The following is a 17,849-nucleotide window of genomic DNA, read 5'->3' as shown; positions in this document are numbered from 1 at the left end:
CGTTTTGTGTTATATTGTGAGTTTTAATATGAATTGATACTGTTGCAGAATAATGTGGGTTGTTTATTCACGAATTGGTTCAAAAATTTCATATTTTAAGAGTGCATTCAAGCTGTTTGACAAAATGTGTGACTTAATTTCGTCTTGGTTGGTCTTTTAAGTTGTGAAAGCTGACTTGACATGTTTTTGGTGGGTTAAATTTCATCCTTGCAGGTCCATGGCTAGAACAAAGACCACAGCTAGACTTCCCACTACTGAACCCAGCAGAGGGAAGAGGAGAAGACGTGCAAGTAGCTTTTCTCCTGAAAGGCCAATAAGCAACCGTTTTAGGGACCCCGAAAGAGAAGAACGGTATGAGAAGATAAAGAACTGGGTCTTTATCAAAGAAAGAAAGGTGGTCCTACTTCCAGATGAATATGATCCATTCTTGAATGGCCTTATCAGGAGGAATTGGATGAAGTTGGCTGACCCGCTTCCCAAATTTGATCCAGAGATTGTGAGGGAGTTCTATGCAAATGCTTATTCTGAGGACAATCCTGGTGAAAAGAGATCTAAAGTTAGGGGGAGGTGGGTAAACTATGATCGAGCTGCCATCAGTGAATTCCTTGGTAATCCACTACCTCTACAACCAGGGCAACGCTGTGACTTCACAACAAGAAGGAGGAGTCATGAACCTTATGATGAAAATGAAGTAGCACTCCTTATATGCGCTGCCAACCGATCTTATCAAGTCGGACCCACTGGAAATCCCCTCAGAATTCTAAGAGGAGATATGAAAACCTTAGCCCAAGTCTGGACCACATTCTTACTTGCAAACATAGTGCCCATTGGCCACGTGTCAGACTTGAACGTCCCTAGATGTCATCTCCTTTATTGCATAATGAGGGAGGATCTGACTGTTGACGTCGCCACAATTATCTCTGAAGAAATCCACAAATTTGTGAGATACGAAGTCAACACTAGAAATGACAAGGCAAAAGGTGCTTTGGGTTTTCCGGCATTGATCACAGCTCTTTGCCAAGAACAAGGGGTGGAGGTAGATTTAACTGAAAAGATACGACCATCAATTACCAAGAGATTCATTGAACACTTTTGTACCCACCCAGAGGACTTGGAGCAACTAGAAGAGCCCCAGCTGGACCAACAAGCTGAAGACCAACCAGCAATGGAAGAACAACAAACAGGGCCCACACAGCAACCTCAACTCAACATGAATAATGAATTGCTTGAGCAGATGAGATATCTGAGGTTGCAGATGGAGCATACTCATCAGCAAAATGCTTCCATTCATAGAGGACAACTCCATCTTCAGGAGTACCTCCACCAGAATGTTCGCGGACCATACCCAGGCATGACTCCACCAGAATTCTTCACTTATCTACAGTGGCCTGGGGACAGTCCTATTTTCCTAGGGGGAGGTGGACCTGATGCAGGTGAGGGACCATCAGGAGCTGCTGACGCAGATGGAGCAGACATTGAGGATGAGATTGATTTTGGAGGAGATTGATTCACAGCACCATTCCACCCTTCAAACTCTATAAATACGGTTTCATTGTTCTTTTTCTTTTAGTATTCTGCAGTATTTATGTAATTACTACTATTTTGCTTTAGTTGTTTTGGCTAGAATGTTATATTATCTAGTTAATTAACTGTTTAACTTTACCTTTTGGCTTAGTATTTTGTGCATAATACTTAGAGACAGCTAAAATTTTTTGGGAATCATTTTGAAAATCTTTCTTGAGGAAGTTGGTTAAAGAGAAATCTGATTTCAGTAAGTATCCTGAGTCTAGAACAACTGAGTGAACTGAACACAGAGGAAAAAAAAGGAAATTTTGATTGAATTCACAATTAAACAGAATTAGGATATTAGTGCTGCATAGTTAGTCAAGATAATCAGTTGTAACAACAAGTGAGATACCAAGGAAATAAACCAGAAAACCCAGTGAGTGTGTGAATCCTTAAACAGTTTGAGTGTTTCCACTGTTTGTTGACAAATTGATATTGCTTGAGTTTTCATTTAATAACATCACATTTGAAGCATGGAAATGATTAAGGCAATTTTGTTGAAATTATAACTCAGTGCCAAATAGCCAACCTGTAAATAATCATCCTTTGTTGATAGCCCATTTGAGCCTAATTGTTTGACTGATGCACCTTAACCTTAACTTGAATTATTATCCTTTCCCTTTGCACACTTAGGGATAGAGAGCATAGGTGTATTTTTCAACTGTAAGGGTAATTGGTTGGTAGAATTGCACTTAAGGAAGAAAAGGGCTGAGTATCATAATTCACTCTCTAGTATTGTGTAGGAATGTATATATTTACTCAAAAAAAAAAGGGAAAGAAAAGAAAACAACAAAAAGAGATAAGAGTGAATTATGAATGAAAAAGAAACTTGGTGTATTGAGGTCTGAACTGTGAGGAATGGAGAGTAGAATTGAAATTGGGTTTGAATTGTAGTTATGCTCTCTTTTCTAAGTTGTGCTTTTGTGATCTTGAAAAACCATTATTCTTGAAAGCCTAGCCTCATTACAACCTTGAAAAGACCTTAAGATCCATGTTGATTGTGTGTTTGTTGTTGAATTGTAAATGACTGACAATGTTGATTTGTTCAATTTCAGTGGAAAATGAGAAAAACACATGCCTGTGAGATTTAAGAGAGAATTTCCTTGGTTAGAATCATTTGTTCTTACAATTGGTTTTCCTGAAAAATTAGCTGCACTCTTATCCTACTGTTGTTTGATAATTGGATTCACCATTTGCTTCTGATTTTGAATCTGTGGTTTGGAATGCAAAAGTTGTCTGGACAGGAACTGTGAAAATGATTTCTCAATAACCAATTTCAGTTTTAGTTTTGAATGGCTGTTGATTTTGTTACTTTGCTTGAGGACAAGCAAGATGCTAGGTTGGGGGGAGTTGATAAGTGCCAAAATTCAGTAAAGATTCATAACAAACTCTGGCACTTATGCTTTAAATTTGTGTTCATTTCATATTGATTCTCCCTAAATCTAAGTTTCAATCACAGGCTTCCAAGTTTTGAATTAAAGAAATCATTTGATCCTATTTTGTGTGTTTTTCAGGAGAGATTAAAGAGAACTCAAGAAGAGTGAAGGAGAAGCAAGAAATAGAGAAGAAAAGGAGGAAAATCTGCTACAGGTCGCTCAGAACTAAGGTGTTTCGCTCAAGCTAGGACAGGCTCGCCCAAAAGTTAAAGTCTTCTCGCCTAAGCGAGACACTTGCCGCCTTTCTCGCTCAAGCGAGCTTAATCTCGCTTAAGCGAGATTTCGTGAAGAAGCCATGCCAGTTTTTCAATTCTCGCCTAAGCAAGAACATGGTCGCCCAAGCGAGACATTCCTTCAACGTGAAGAAATCTATCTTGCCTAAGCGAGAATGAGTGGCCCAAGCGAGACCCTTCCTTCATGCTGAAGTACTCTATCTCGCCCAAGCGAGATTCAGTAGCCCAAGCGAGAGTTCGGGCTGTATATATATTTTGGAGGTTTAGAACTGCAAATCAGCTTGGAATTTTGGGAGAGAAGAGGTCCGTGCTGCAGAGCTGCCACCAGGAGGAGCATCACAGTTTCTCATTTTCTTCTTCTTCTTAGCTCATAGGATTTTGTTGGCTACCATGAGTGGCTAATCTTCTCCTTTGGGATTGAATGTAATATACTCGAACTTGGATGTAATCTGGTGATATTTATATATAGCATTTTTGTTTTACTCAGTATTGGTATTATTGTTTTGCTCTTAATGCTTACTTCTATCTGATCAATAGATGTTTTGATTTTTATTTTTAGATCTGACTGGAAAGTATTTCTGAAAATCTGATTTGAACAATGATACTTGATATACTGTGATGCTAGGAATAGATCTCAATATATCAATTGCTTTTAACACTCGACCGTAATGCTGGATAGTTTGTTGAATATGTGAGGAATCAATATTCAGGAAACTAATCTTATGAATTTTATACGCGAGGGATCGGTATAAATGATTTTTGAGTGTGCATCAATATTGGTATTTTCAGATGTTATATATTATATTCATCCAGATTACAAACAAGGGAGATAGATGAAATTCAATCCCAGTTTCTTTTACTGTATTTTTCTAAACTTTTCTGCTTTTACTATATTAATTTCATGCAATAGTAATGTCAAATCAAATTAAAATCTTTGTATATATATGTTGATCGAGATAATTAGTTATTTTAATTGAATCCGTTCCTCGTGGGTTCGACACTCCTACTTTAAATCATTATACTACAGTTGACTCTTGGTACGCTTGCCAAGAGGAACCAACAAGTATTTTTGTGCCATAAAGATTTCTTCCTTAAGATCTCCATGTAGGAATGCAGTTTTCACATCTAACTGCTCTAGATGAAGATTTTCTGCAGCTACTATACTCAAGATAACTCTGATGGTAGTCATCTTGACAACAGGAGAGAAAATTTCTGTGAAGTCAATTCCTTGTCTCTGTTGGAACCCTTTCACTACGAGTCTGGCCTTATATCGTTTGCTGCCATCTGGTTCTTCTTTTAACCGATAGACCCACCTATTTTGCAAAACCTTCTTTCCTTCTGGAAGCTTGGTTAAAGACCATGTTTTATTCTTTTGAAGAGACTTTATCTCATATTCCATTGCTAGCTCCCACTTAATAGATTCACCTCCCTGCATAGCCTCAACAAAATGCTTTGGCTCACCAGCATCAGTCAACAACAAGTAATGTAATGAAGGGGAGTACCTTTGTGGTGCTACAATTGTTCTGCTAGACCTTCTAGTTGGTAATTCAAGAGTTACTGACTCTACTATCTGTTCAGGTTCTGACCCAAACTCTGACTCGGGCTCTGACTCAGGCTCTACTTCTGTATTTTGCCTTCTGTTGGATACATCACTTTCTGAAATTTCTTCTAATGATACTTGTTCTGGCTTTTTATTTGCAAATTATGCAGTTCTGTCCTTATAGAACATGTTTTCATTAAAAGTAACATTTCTACTTCTGATAATTTTCTTATTTTGGTCATCCCAAAACCTGTAGCCATACATGTCAGATCCATAGCTTGGTTAAAGACCATGTTTTATTCTTCTAAAGAGACTTTATCTCATCTTCCATTGCTAGCTCCCACTTAATAGATTCACCTCCCTGCATAGCCTCAGCAAAATGCTCTGGCTCACCAGCATCAGTCAACAACAAGTAATGTAATGAAGGGGAGTACCTTTGTGGTGCTACAATTGTTCTGCTAGACCTTCTAGTCGGTAATTCAGGAGTTACTGACTCTACTATCTGTTCAGGTTCTGACCCAAACTCTGACTCGGGCTCTGACTCAGGCTCTACTTTTGTATTTTGCCTTCTGTTGGATACATCACTTTTTGAAATTTCTTCTAATGATACCTGCTCTGGCTTTTTATTTGCAAATTCTGCAGTTCTGTCCTTATAGAACATGTTTTCATTAAAAGTAACATTTCTACTTTTGATAATTTTCTTGTTTTGGTCATCCCAAAACCTGTAGCCATACATGTCAGATCCATAGCCAATGAAATAGCATTGCTTTGCCTTAGGGTCCAATTTATCTCTACTATTAGAGTTCAACAAAATATATGAAGCACAACCAAAAACTTTCAGATGTGAAAGGTTTACCTCATTTCCAGACCATACTTCTTCAGGTAACTGATAGCCTAAAGGAACTGATGGTCCTCTGTTTATGAGATAGGCTGTTGTGCTTATTGCATCTGCCCAAAATACCTTGGGTAATCCTGACTGGATTCTCATACATCTTGCTCTCTCATTCAAGGTTCTGTTCATTCTTTCTGCCACACCGTTTTGTTCTGGTGTTCTTGGAACCGTCTTGATCATTCTGATCCCATTCTCTGAACAAAACTCCTTGAATTGATTACTGTCATATTCTCCACCATTATCAGACTTCAAACATTTAATCTTTAAACCTGTTTGAGTCTCAACCTCCTGTTTCCACCTTTTAAACACAGAAAACACATCAGATTTATTTTTAAGAAAATAAACTCATACCTTTCTTGTAGAGTCATCAATGAAGGTTACGTAATACTGTGAACCTCCAAGAGATTTCATTGGAGCTGGCCCCCAAACATCTGTATGCACTAGTGCTAGTCTTTCAACTTTAGACGACTTACTTATTTTGGAGAAGCTAACCTTTTTCTGCTTTCCAAAGATACAATGTTCGCAAGGTCCAACGTTAACATGCTTCAAGTTAGGTATTTTACCTTTTGAGACCATGAGCTTCATTCCTTTCTCACTCATATGCCCAAGTCTCTGATGCCACAAAGAGGAACTGTTGCCAACTTCTACAACTGATATCATATCCTCATCTGCAATCATGTAAAGAGATCCTCGCTTCTTTCCACGAGCAACAACAAGGTTACCTTTCATTACTTTCCAGTGTCCATCTCCAAAGGTGGTGTAATGACCTTCATCATCCAACTGCTCTATAGATATTAAGTTTCTCTTTAAGGCAGGAATATGTCTGACATTATTCAAAGTCCACACACTTCCATTAGAGGTTCTGATATTGATATCACCTCTTCCTATAATATCAAGAGATTTCCCATCTGCAAGGTAGACCTTCCCAAACTTTCCTGGAACATAGTTAGATAATAGTTCTAAGGAAGGTGTAGTATGAAATGACGCACCTGAGTCCATAATCCATGAGTCAATAGAACTATCTAGACTACATAATAGTGCATCTTCAATTTCATCAGTTGCTGCATTTGCTGATTGATCACTATCTTGCCTCTTGTTGTTGTTGTTCTTCCTTGGAGCCCTATATTGATTTGTAAAGTGACCCCTTTTCTGACAATTCCAACAAGTGATATCATTCCGGAATTTTGGTTTTGATTTCTCTCTAGACTTTGATCTGCCTCGGCCTTGATTACGACCTTTCTGGCTACTTCTTCCTCTAGTTTCAGTACTCAATGTTGAACCAGAACTAGAACTGGAAGATTCCCCTGAACTTTTCCTGCGAACATCTTCGCTTAAGATCAAGTCACGGATGTTATCAAGCTTCAACTTACTATTACTTGCAGAATTACTAACTGCAGTAACAGTTGCACTCCAACTTTCCGGAAGATATGATAATAAAATTAATGCTTTCACCTCATCATCAAATGTTATCTGCACTGATGTCAACTGCGCAATAATTGTATTGAATTCACTAATATGATTAGTAATCGAGTTACCTTCACCCATTTTTAGGTTGACAAGCCTACGAATCAAATACACTTTATTGGCGGCAGATGGCTTCTCATACATATTTGACAATGCATTCATCAAATCTACGGTTGTGTTCTCGTTCATGATGTTGAACGCAACATTCTTGGCTAATGTCAACCGGATCACACCGAGTGTCTGCCGATCTAACAAATCCCATTCTGCCTGCTCCATGTCAGTTGGCTTCTGCCCTGTTAAGGGTAGATACAACTTCTTCTGATACAGGTAGTCCTCTATCTGCATCTTCCAGAACCCGAAGTCACTGCCATCAAACTTCTCAATCCTCGTCTTCCCTTCTTCCAATGCCATTGCTCTTGCTGCTTTGACGAAAGCTCCTGCTGCTTTTGACTAAAGCTCCTGCTGCGGCTTTTGACCAAAGCTTCTGCTGCCTTTTACCAAAGCTCCTGCTGCGGTTTTTGACCAAAGCTTCCACTACTTCTCTAAACTGAGATCCCCAAGAAGAAAAAATAGAAACCAAATCTTTTCTGATGTGGAAGATCAGACAATGCTGCAACCACAGAGCATACTAAGAAAAATGGCTCTTGATACCAATTGTTAGGAACACGGCAATAAAGGAAAGAATAAAGGAGAGAAAAATAGACACAGAGAATTTAACGTGGTTTGGCGTACAATGTGTATGCCTACGTCCACGACTACACTAGGAAGTATTTGTATTTCTGGTGTATCTTAAAGCTTTACATAGAGTCTCTTATATAGTAAAATAGAGAACCACATCTCACTATTCTAAGCGATGTGGGACTAAATCAAGCACCATACTTCTAACACATTCAACTTGCAAACCTCATAACGGATCTTCTTAGCGAAGAGTCTCCTTTGCCTCTTCTCCTTGTATCTCTGAACACTTGTCTCTCTCTACCCGAACTTCCAACCATTTTCTTCCTTCACATTTTTCTTGTTTGCCCCACAGTCTTAAATAACATTCCATGGCTTCCCAACCACACCATTGTGCTAACCATCCCATGCAACCTGTTAAAAAATAAAACAATTTTATGTACTTATCAAAACTAGTTAATAATTTATGTTTTCATCCATTTCTCCCTTTCTCCCTTTACATTACCTATATGATGAAGTGGCATCACAATTAAACAGAAGCAATCAAATAATAGCACAATAAAAATGAGTAAGGAATAATACCTTCATCTTAGACTATTTCTCAGCATTCAACTTGCAAACCTCATAACGGATCTTCTTAGCGAAGAGTCTCCTTTGCCTCTTCTCCTTGTATCTCTGAACACTTGTCTCTCTCTACCCAAACTTCCAACCATTTTCTTCCTTCACATTTTTCTTGTTTGCCCCACAGTCTTAAATAACATTCCATGGGTTCCTAACCACACCATTGTCCTAACCATCCCATGCAACATGTTAAAAAATGAACTCATGAGTTTAATTATTTGAACAATTACTCTAATCCCTACCCTTTACATTTGTATCTTCTTTCAATTTGTGGTCATCGTCTACCTTTCTGAGGTTAAATATTTATTCACTAATGATGACTGATAAAATAAAAGGACTGATGTACTATCATGTTTTTTTTAAATGATGTTATATTGTTTCTGGTATTTACGAAATTTTCACCGTATTTTCTATTACATCATTTCCTTAACAAGTGATGTTATATCTTATTATTATATCCACATTTTGCATTAATGATGATAAGTTGTCAAATTCATTCTCACGAAACTCTCTTCTAAATCATTTGGAACTAACTCACGTCCTATTACACAACTTAGTGAATAGATGCAACAAAGATGAATGAAAATAGAGAAATACAAAGACAGACCAATATATAGTAAATTATGTCTACACTAAGCTCCAAAAAATATTTATGAGATTTTTGCTCGTTCTATAATCAGATTTGGATAGTTAAAGCATTATCATCAACACAACATTTCGTTTGAAGATTAATACTCAATTAGGTCACAACAAAGGACAACTTGCTAAAAAAGGGGAATTTAAGTAGATAATTGTGTCCTTAATGTAGGAGCAGCGATGAAAATATAAGTCATATATTTTTCAAATGAAAAATATCAACTGAAGTAGCATGTGCTACAAATGGGCTGACATAACTTCTTTGATTCATAACTAGGCAAAGTAAAATTACCAACAATTTAGTATACCGGTAGTAAGTAACAAAGGTAACAAGGCATGAATGTGTATTTGAGTAACTAAATTTGGAATATATGGAGGCATATAGGAAATAGGTGATCTTTATGAATGAGCGGCTAAATATTGAAAAGATTTTTAGTTTGACCATGGCTACAAAACAAGTTTCGAAAGTAATCATTTAATATTCAGAATGGTGTCTTTGTTCCCTCAATTGCATATGCTCTTTGTCTATATAAAATTGTTATAAGAAAAAATAAATCACCTATATGCTAAATGAGATACTCAATTGTTGAAGAAAAATAAATCAATGGGCAAATCATGTGACCCGCACAATAGTTTGGAGGAGAATTGTGCAAAGAATACTTAAAGAAGCTTAGGAGGACTACCGAAGTACAAGAATTAGTCAATCCTACTATTGTTGTGTATAAGGCAAAGAGAAAGGGAGAAGGATTCACATGAAAACAATACCTTCTCATTTCTTTAATATCGCTTTGTATATGGGATGAAACACCTAAAGTATTTCCTTTATATTCACTATTATATATATATATATATATATATATATATATATATATATATATATATATATATAAAAGGTATCAAGACAATAAGGAGTTACTTTAATTATATATGCGAGTTATGACTTTAATTATTAGTATCAAGTGAACTTATTCAATATTTCTCTTCTGAATTGATTTTTTTTTTATTTGAATGTATTTGCATTTTTGTAATGTGATTTTGATGGCAAAGTTTTGGAGTAGGATGAGGTGGGGATGAATATTACAGTGGTGGGGTAAGAATTGATGTTGTGACATTTTAAATTGATATGCTTAGATATTTCATATACCTATGTATTGTTGCATTGTTTATTGTTTACTATATTATATGTTATGTTTGGTTTTAGCAACTTTAATGATAATTTTTTACATGTAAGCAAATGATGATGGTGCAAGTTCAAAACAACTATAAATGGATTGTGTTATGATGGATATGTTTTATATTATAATTTTCATTCTAATTATTTTGAAATAATTTTATATAATTCGTTTTATAAACTCATTTATTTAGGTATTTTTAAATTCTTTTTATGTGTGTGTAAGTTCAGGTTTTATCTTTTTTTTTTTTGTAAGTTATATAATTGGAAATGTTACATACAATATTTCTTTGCAAATGCTGAAAAGTGGTCCATGAATAAGGAAGGTTGATAGCAATTGAAAATAGGAGAATATTCAAAGAGAAGAACCAAATAATGAGAAAGATATCAAGTTAAATCTAAGTCTCATTACAAAGATGTGATGTGTCATTGTTGTCACAAAACATAATTATATACAACAAAATTGTTTAATGAGGAAAAGAAGAATAATGATACGGAAAATAAGAAAAAAAAATTGAAATCATATTGAAAATAATTATATTACTATTTGATCACTACTAAAAAAATTCATATTTCTTGTCAATTTTGTTTTGAAATTTTTTTTGCAAGAAATACTTGCAAATTTTGTTATGAAAAAAAATTTGCAGGAAATTGCTATCAAATTTTTTTGTAAAATATTTTATATGAAACGCTTTTCACAACAAATTTTGTAGGAAATTCTTACGAATTTTATAATTTTATAAGAAATAATTACTCACGAAAAAAATTTCTGCCAATTAATATTTTTAGAAAAAATAATAGGAAAAAAGTATTTTCTTGTAAATTTTTTTAACAAATTTACAATAAAAATCTCATGTAATATCAAAATTTTTAGTAGTGGATCATGATTTGATTTTATATCAAAGAAATCATTTAGATAATTAATTGAGGGACTACATTTCCTTTCCCATTGAGAAATAGTTTTTTACCTCTTAAATTTTAAGTGAATTTGAAGTATTTAAAATGGATTATGATATTAATGTAAGCTATTAAGGTTAATGATATTTTAATATGATTATTATTTAGGAGTTAAACATGTTTAAATGTTTGTCTTAGATTTATTATCAGAAGTGATATCGCAATTATGATAATCACTTTCATTCTCAAAAGTGAAAATTCAAATTCACTAAAGATAACACTTCGTAGCCATATAAGAGGCTCAAATACAGCAAAGTTTGAGAGGCATAGTATTATTTAGAAGATACATGATGAAAAGATATATAAAAGAAAAAACAAGACTAAAGAAGCTTTGGATCCGGAAATTAAAATCTGAATTCTCACTAAACTAAGTGAAGAAGGATAACCACTTTTTAATCACGAGATTCAATTAGAGTTATATATATATATATATCATAAATCAGTTCATCGTTAAAAAGCAATTTCAATGTCGCTTTTAGGTGATAAAGAACACAATATAATAAATCAATGAGCAATTCTACTATATTTAAAAAAGAAAATGCTATCTTAACTTTTAGGCCCCTAAATTATTTGAGAATTTTTAATTGGGTATTAATTATTTTTCGAATTGGATTTCTAAACTGTTTTTTTTTTTTTTAATTATCGCTAAAACCAAAGGCAAAATTAAATTGAGGGTGTGTTTAATTATGAAGATTGATTTGATGGAGAGCTAGATAATAGATTTGAATGGATTAGAGAATGAAATTTGTATTGTTTTTTCTAAGGGATTTGAATGTAAGAGTGAACGAATTTAGAATTAAGTTTATGAAAGATTGTAAATAATTTAATATTAAAAATTAAGTTTAATTGAAATTTTTTTTATCAAATTGTCTTTGATGTTGAAAGTAATCTAAAATTATATTTGGATGAGTTACATTTATTTTATAAAAAATATTTTAATAAATAAATTAAAAATATATATTTTAATGAAAAAATAATAAAAATACCATATATTTATTTCTTCATTTTTTTTATAAACAATTTAGAAATTGTGGCTAAAACCAAAGTAAAAGGCAAAAGTAAATTTAGGGTGTGTTTAATCATGAAGATTGATTTGCTGGAGATGACATATTTGAATAGATTAGAGGATGAAGTTTGTGTTATTCTTTCTAAGGTATTTGAAGGTAACAGTGAACAAATTTAGAAGTAAAGCTTCTAAAAGATCGTGAGTGATTTAAATTATGTGATATATTAAAAATTAAGTTTAATTAAAAGCAAAGAAAGATTACCAAATTGTCCTTGAGGTTGAAAGTAATCTAAAATTATATTTAGATGAGTTAGATTTATTTTATAAAAAATATTTAAATAAATAAATTAAAAAATTAAAAAATATATTTTAATGAAAAAACAATAAAAATAAAATATCTTTATTTCTTCAATTTTTTTATAAATAATTTAGAAATTGTCACTAAAACCAAAGTAAAATGCAAAATTAAATTTCGGGTGTGTTTAATTATGAAGATTGATTTGCTCGAGAGGTATATGATAGATTTGAATGGATTATAGGATAAAGTTTGTGTTGTTATTTTTAAGAGATTTGAAGGTAAGAGTGAACGAATTTGAAAGTAAAGTTTCTAAAAGATTGTGGGCGATTTAATTCATGTGATACATTAAAAATTAAGTTTAATTGAAAAAAAATAAAGATTGCAAAATTGTCCTTAATGTTGAAAGTAATATAAAATTATATTTAGATGAGCTAGATTTATTTTATAAACAATATTTAAATAAATAAATTTAAAAAAATATATTTTAATGAAATAATAATATTAATAATAATAAAATATATTTATATCTTCAACTTATTTTTTATACACAATTTGGAAATTGTTGTTAGAACCAAAGTAAAATGCAAAATTAAATTTAGGGTGTGTTTAATTATGAAGATCGATTTGTTGGAGAGATAGATGATAAATTTGAATGGATTAGAAGATGAAGATGAAGTTTGTGTTATTTTTTCTAAGGGATTTGAAGGTAAGAGTCAGCGAAGTTAGAAGTAAAGTTTATAAAAAATTGTGTGTGATTTAATTGATGTGATAGATTAAAAATTAAATTTAATTGAAAAAAGGAAGATTACTAAATTATCCTTGATGTTGAAAGTAATTTAAAATTATATTTGGATGAGTTAGATTTATTTTATAAAAAATATTTAAATAAATGAATTAAAAAATCTATATTTTAATGAAAAAATAATAAAAATACACTATATTTATTTTTTCAACTTTTTTATAAATAATTTTAAAATTTGGGATATTAATTACTGTTGTAAGTATAATTTTAAAAACCATATTTTTACCTTATTATCATAATTATGCAACATTATCAATAAATTAACGTGAATTAAGAAAAGAAAAAGTTTATTGAGGGCATAATGGTAATTTTCCTCCAATCACTCTCAAATCTCAAATAGTCTCACATGAAGATAAATGTAAAAATAAAAGAATCTCCATGTTCCTTTCTTTACCCCTCTCTCTTAAACTCAAATGTATAGAGGTGAACACCTAAAATTCACTCTCAAATCTTGCTTTTATAATCCCTCTCAAAATCAAATCTCTTTAAGTGAACACAACATTTGGTTCCAAATAAAAAATTTGAGTAGGAACCTAATTAAAAAGTTTTAAATAGTTCAAAAATATAAATTTAGATTTTGTGCTTGACTTTTTAGTATTGTTTTTTTCCTGAATCTTCAAAATATATTTAATAATATATATTTTGATATTTAAAATATATTTAAAAATATATATTTTGATATTTTAAAATATATTAAAAAAAATTCCAGGAAATCCAAACATTCTCTTGTTTGTGTGGTGCTGGGTACAATATATACTTTTTTGAACTATATTTGTTTGCAATGTTACCTTGTGGAAGGTCATTTAGGGTGTGTTCACATGAAAAGATGGAATTGAGAGAGAGTGTAAGGATGGATTTGAGTGGATATGAGTAGAATAATATGTGTGTTTTTTTGAATGGATTTAGAGGGTAAAGTGAGTGAATTTTGAGATCAATTTTGTGAAAGTTAGTGAGTGATTTGAGTGATGTGATAAATTAAAAAAATATTTTAATAGATAAAATTTGAAGATTACTAAATTATCCTTACTAATAAAAATGAAATTAAATAATTATTAGATGAATTAAAAATATTAATATTTAACAATGTTTATATATATAAATATTAATAATAAATAATAATAATTATATATATTATTCATTTTTAACAATATTTTAATTATTATTAATTAATATATATATATATATATATATTAATAATAATATTATATATATATATATATATATATATATATTATAATTTAATACATATATTAAAACAACAATGACAAAAATAAAAATAAACAATTATTGAATAAAATATTAATTTTAAAAAAAAATATTACTTTTAATAATTATTATACCTATTTTTATTATTTATAAATATTATACATAGTAATAAAATAATTATATACATATATATATATATATATATATATATCAATCAATAAATATATTATTAATCATAATATATATTTTTAATAATTAATGATTATTAATTATTATTAAGTATATTATTAAGTATTATATATATATATATATTACTTATTATTATTAATTTATTATATATATAATATAAGAAGGGTATATAAGTAAAATGTTTATAAATCATTTTAGATCTTTGCAAAATAGAGAGAATGAGATTTCACAAATAATTTACAAATCCATCTTAGCTTTTTCTTTGAAATCATGTAATACAAACATGATATTTTTTTGAAATCCATCTCTGCATATCATTGCATTCTTACCATCTGTTGAACAGACCCTTAAGGGTACGAAGGATGGTTCAAAATGAATTTGAATTATTTTGGATTTTTGGTACTGTTTTGTTTTTTGAGTTTTTAATGCATACTGATTTTAATATTTTAAAATATATTAAAAAAAAGTTAATATATTAATATTAATGTATTTTAAAGATTTAGTAGAGAGATATATAAAAATGTATTTATCTTTTTTTTTTCTAAAACGCTAGAGTGGAAGCATTTATTTCTTAAAGCAGTGATTTAAAGATTGGAACTTCCTGTTCTTTTTGGTCTCTTTTTATTTATTTTTATTCTATTTGCCAAATGACTGACTGCATTCTTTTCCATTTAGTTTTTTTTTTTGGGTTCTTCTACTATTGTGGGTTCTTTTTCTTATACACTAGTATGAGACCTGTGTCACGGGCCATATTTTTTGTTTTTTTTTTATTTGGATAAAAAATTTAACATAATAATTATTATATTTGAATCAATTATTTATTTATGTAATTATATTATACTATTATATAATTAAAATAATTATTGCTATATTAATAATAATAATACAATTAAAAAATAATAATTAAATATGATTTTATTTATTTTAAATTATAAAATTGACACTAATTAATTAGTAATTCGTAATAAAATTACATGATTAAAATTTAAATTATACTTTTAAGTTATATACTATATTAAAATAAAATGTGTATGCAAGGTCGTTGTTAAAATAAAATGTAGGTACATTGTGTAATATGTTCCCGTACAAAATAAATATAACATGAAATTGATGTTAAAATTTTTTAAATAAAAATACATGTAGAAATAAATACATGTATATTATATTAAAATGAAATGCATATACACATGTTGTTAAGATAAAATGTAGGCATATTGTGTAATATGGTCTCATACAAAATAAATACAACATAGAATTGATGTTAAAATTTTTAAATAGAAACACATGTAGATATACATATGCTTGTATGTTTTATTAAAATAGAATGTGTATGCACGGATTATTGTTAGAGTAAAATGTAGACATATTATACAATACGATCTTGTACAACATAAATCCAACATGAAGTTAATATTAAAAAACTAACTGCGGAATACAAAGTTTAAGTTAAAAGTTGAATTCTCACACCAATTCAAAGTGACGACTTATAAAATTATTTAAACTAAGAATAATAATAATGTTAATATCAATGCTAATAATAATGATGTTAATGTTAATAATAATAGTAGTAACATTACTATTACTAATAATAATAATCTCAATAATAATAATGTTAGTAATATTATTGCTCATATTAATTCAAATAATAAAATGATTATGTAGAAAATATGCACATAATCGAAATATGGTCCTGCAGAAAATAAAAATAACATGAAATTAGTGTTAAAATTTATAAATAGAAACACATATAGATATCGACAAACACATACAAAACAAAGATACTAAAATATATTGATATATAAAATCAAACATAATAGTACTAACATTACTGCTACTAATAATAATAATCTCAATAATAATAATAATAATAATGTTACTATTACTACCGCTCATATTAATTCAAATAATAATATAATCATGTAGAAAATATGCACAAAATCGAAATATGGTCTTATAGAAAATAAAAATAACATGAAATTAATGTTAAAATTTATAAATAGAAACACATGTAGATATCGACAAACACATACAAAGATATTAAAATATATTGATATATTAAATTACAGCTAATAGTACTAACATTACTAATAATAATAATAATAATAATAATAATAATAATAATGTTACTAATAATACTGCTATATTAATTCAAATAATAATATGATCATGTAAAAAATATGTACATGATCAAAATATGGTCCCGTAGAAAATAAAAATAACATGAAATTAATGTTAAAATTTATAAATAGAAACTCAGGTAGATATCGATAAACACATACAAATATATTAAAATATATTGATATATAAAATCAAAGATAATAGTACTAACATTACTGCTACTAATAATAATAATCTCAACAATAATAGTGTTACTAATATTACTGCTCATATTAATTCAAATAATAATAATATGATCATATAGAAAATATGCACATAATCGAAATATGGTCCCGTAGAAAATAAAAATAACGTAAAATTAATGTAACACATGTAAATATAGACAAACACATACAAAAATATTAAAATATATTGATATATAAAATCAAAGGTATTATTATTTTTAGATGATAAATATTAAAATTAAAAAGTAACAATTGAATCAACAGTTAAACATTAAAATAGTTAAAACTAAATGCAAAACTACCACTATAAAATGTAATAAAAATTATAAAAAAGTAATTAAATATAAAAAAACAACTACCAAGTAACAAACTAAAAATAATTACTAAAAACCATTTAAATAAAAATATATAGATATATTTTTATGGTTTAGGGTTCAGTAGATATGGATATCTAGAATTAGTGTTTAAACATATTTGAAGGTATTATATATTGAAAAGTAAACTTAATTTAAATTAAAATTTAAAATAATATATCTTTTTTTAATACTTTTCTATAATTTATCTATTTCAATTATACTGCAGTTACTTTATCACTTTTCTACTTTTCTAATTCAAGTAATGCATTTATATTATTTTTAAAGACATTTATAAATATCCACTTAATAAATTTCAACACAATATTGCAGGCTGCAGGTGCTATTGGAGGCATTGCTTCTTCTCTTGTTCGGGTTCCAAGAGAGGTAATTAGCTTTACTTCTTTGATTGCGATGCATTTTCTGCTTTCTTGAACTTGGAATATATCCATGTCTTTCTAG

The sequence above is a fragment of the Vigna unguiculata genome, chromosome 7 (genome assembly GCF_037176805.1).
Source record: "Vigna unguiculata cultivar grain cowpea cultivar isolate G323 ecotype 2 chromosome 7, ASM3717680v1, whole genome shotgun sequence".
Taxonomy (NCBI): Eukaryota; Viridiplantae; Streptophyta; class Magnoliopsida; order Fabales; family Fabaceae; genus Vigna; species Vigna unguiculata.
This window is presented reverse-complemented; position numbering follows the sequence as displayed.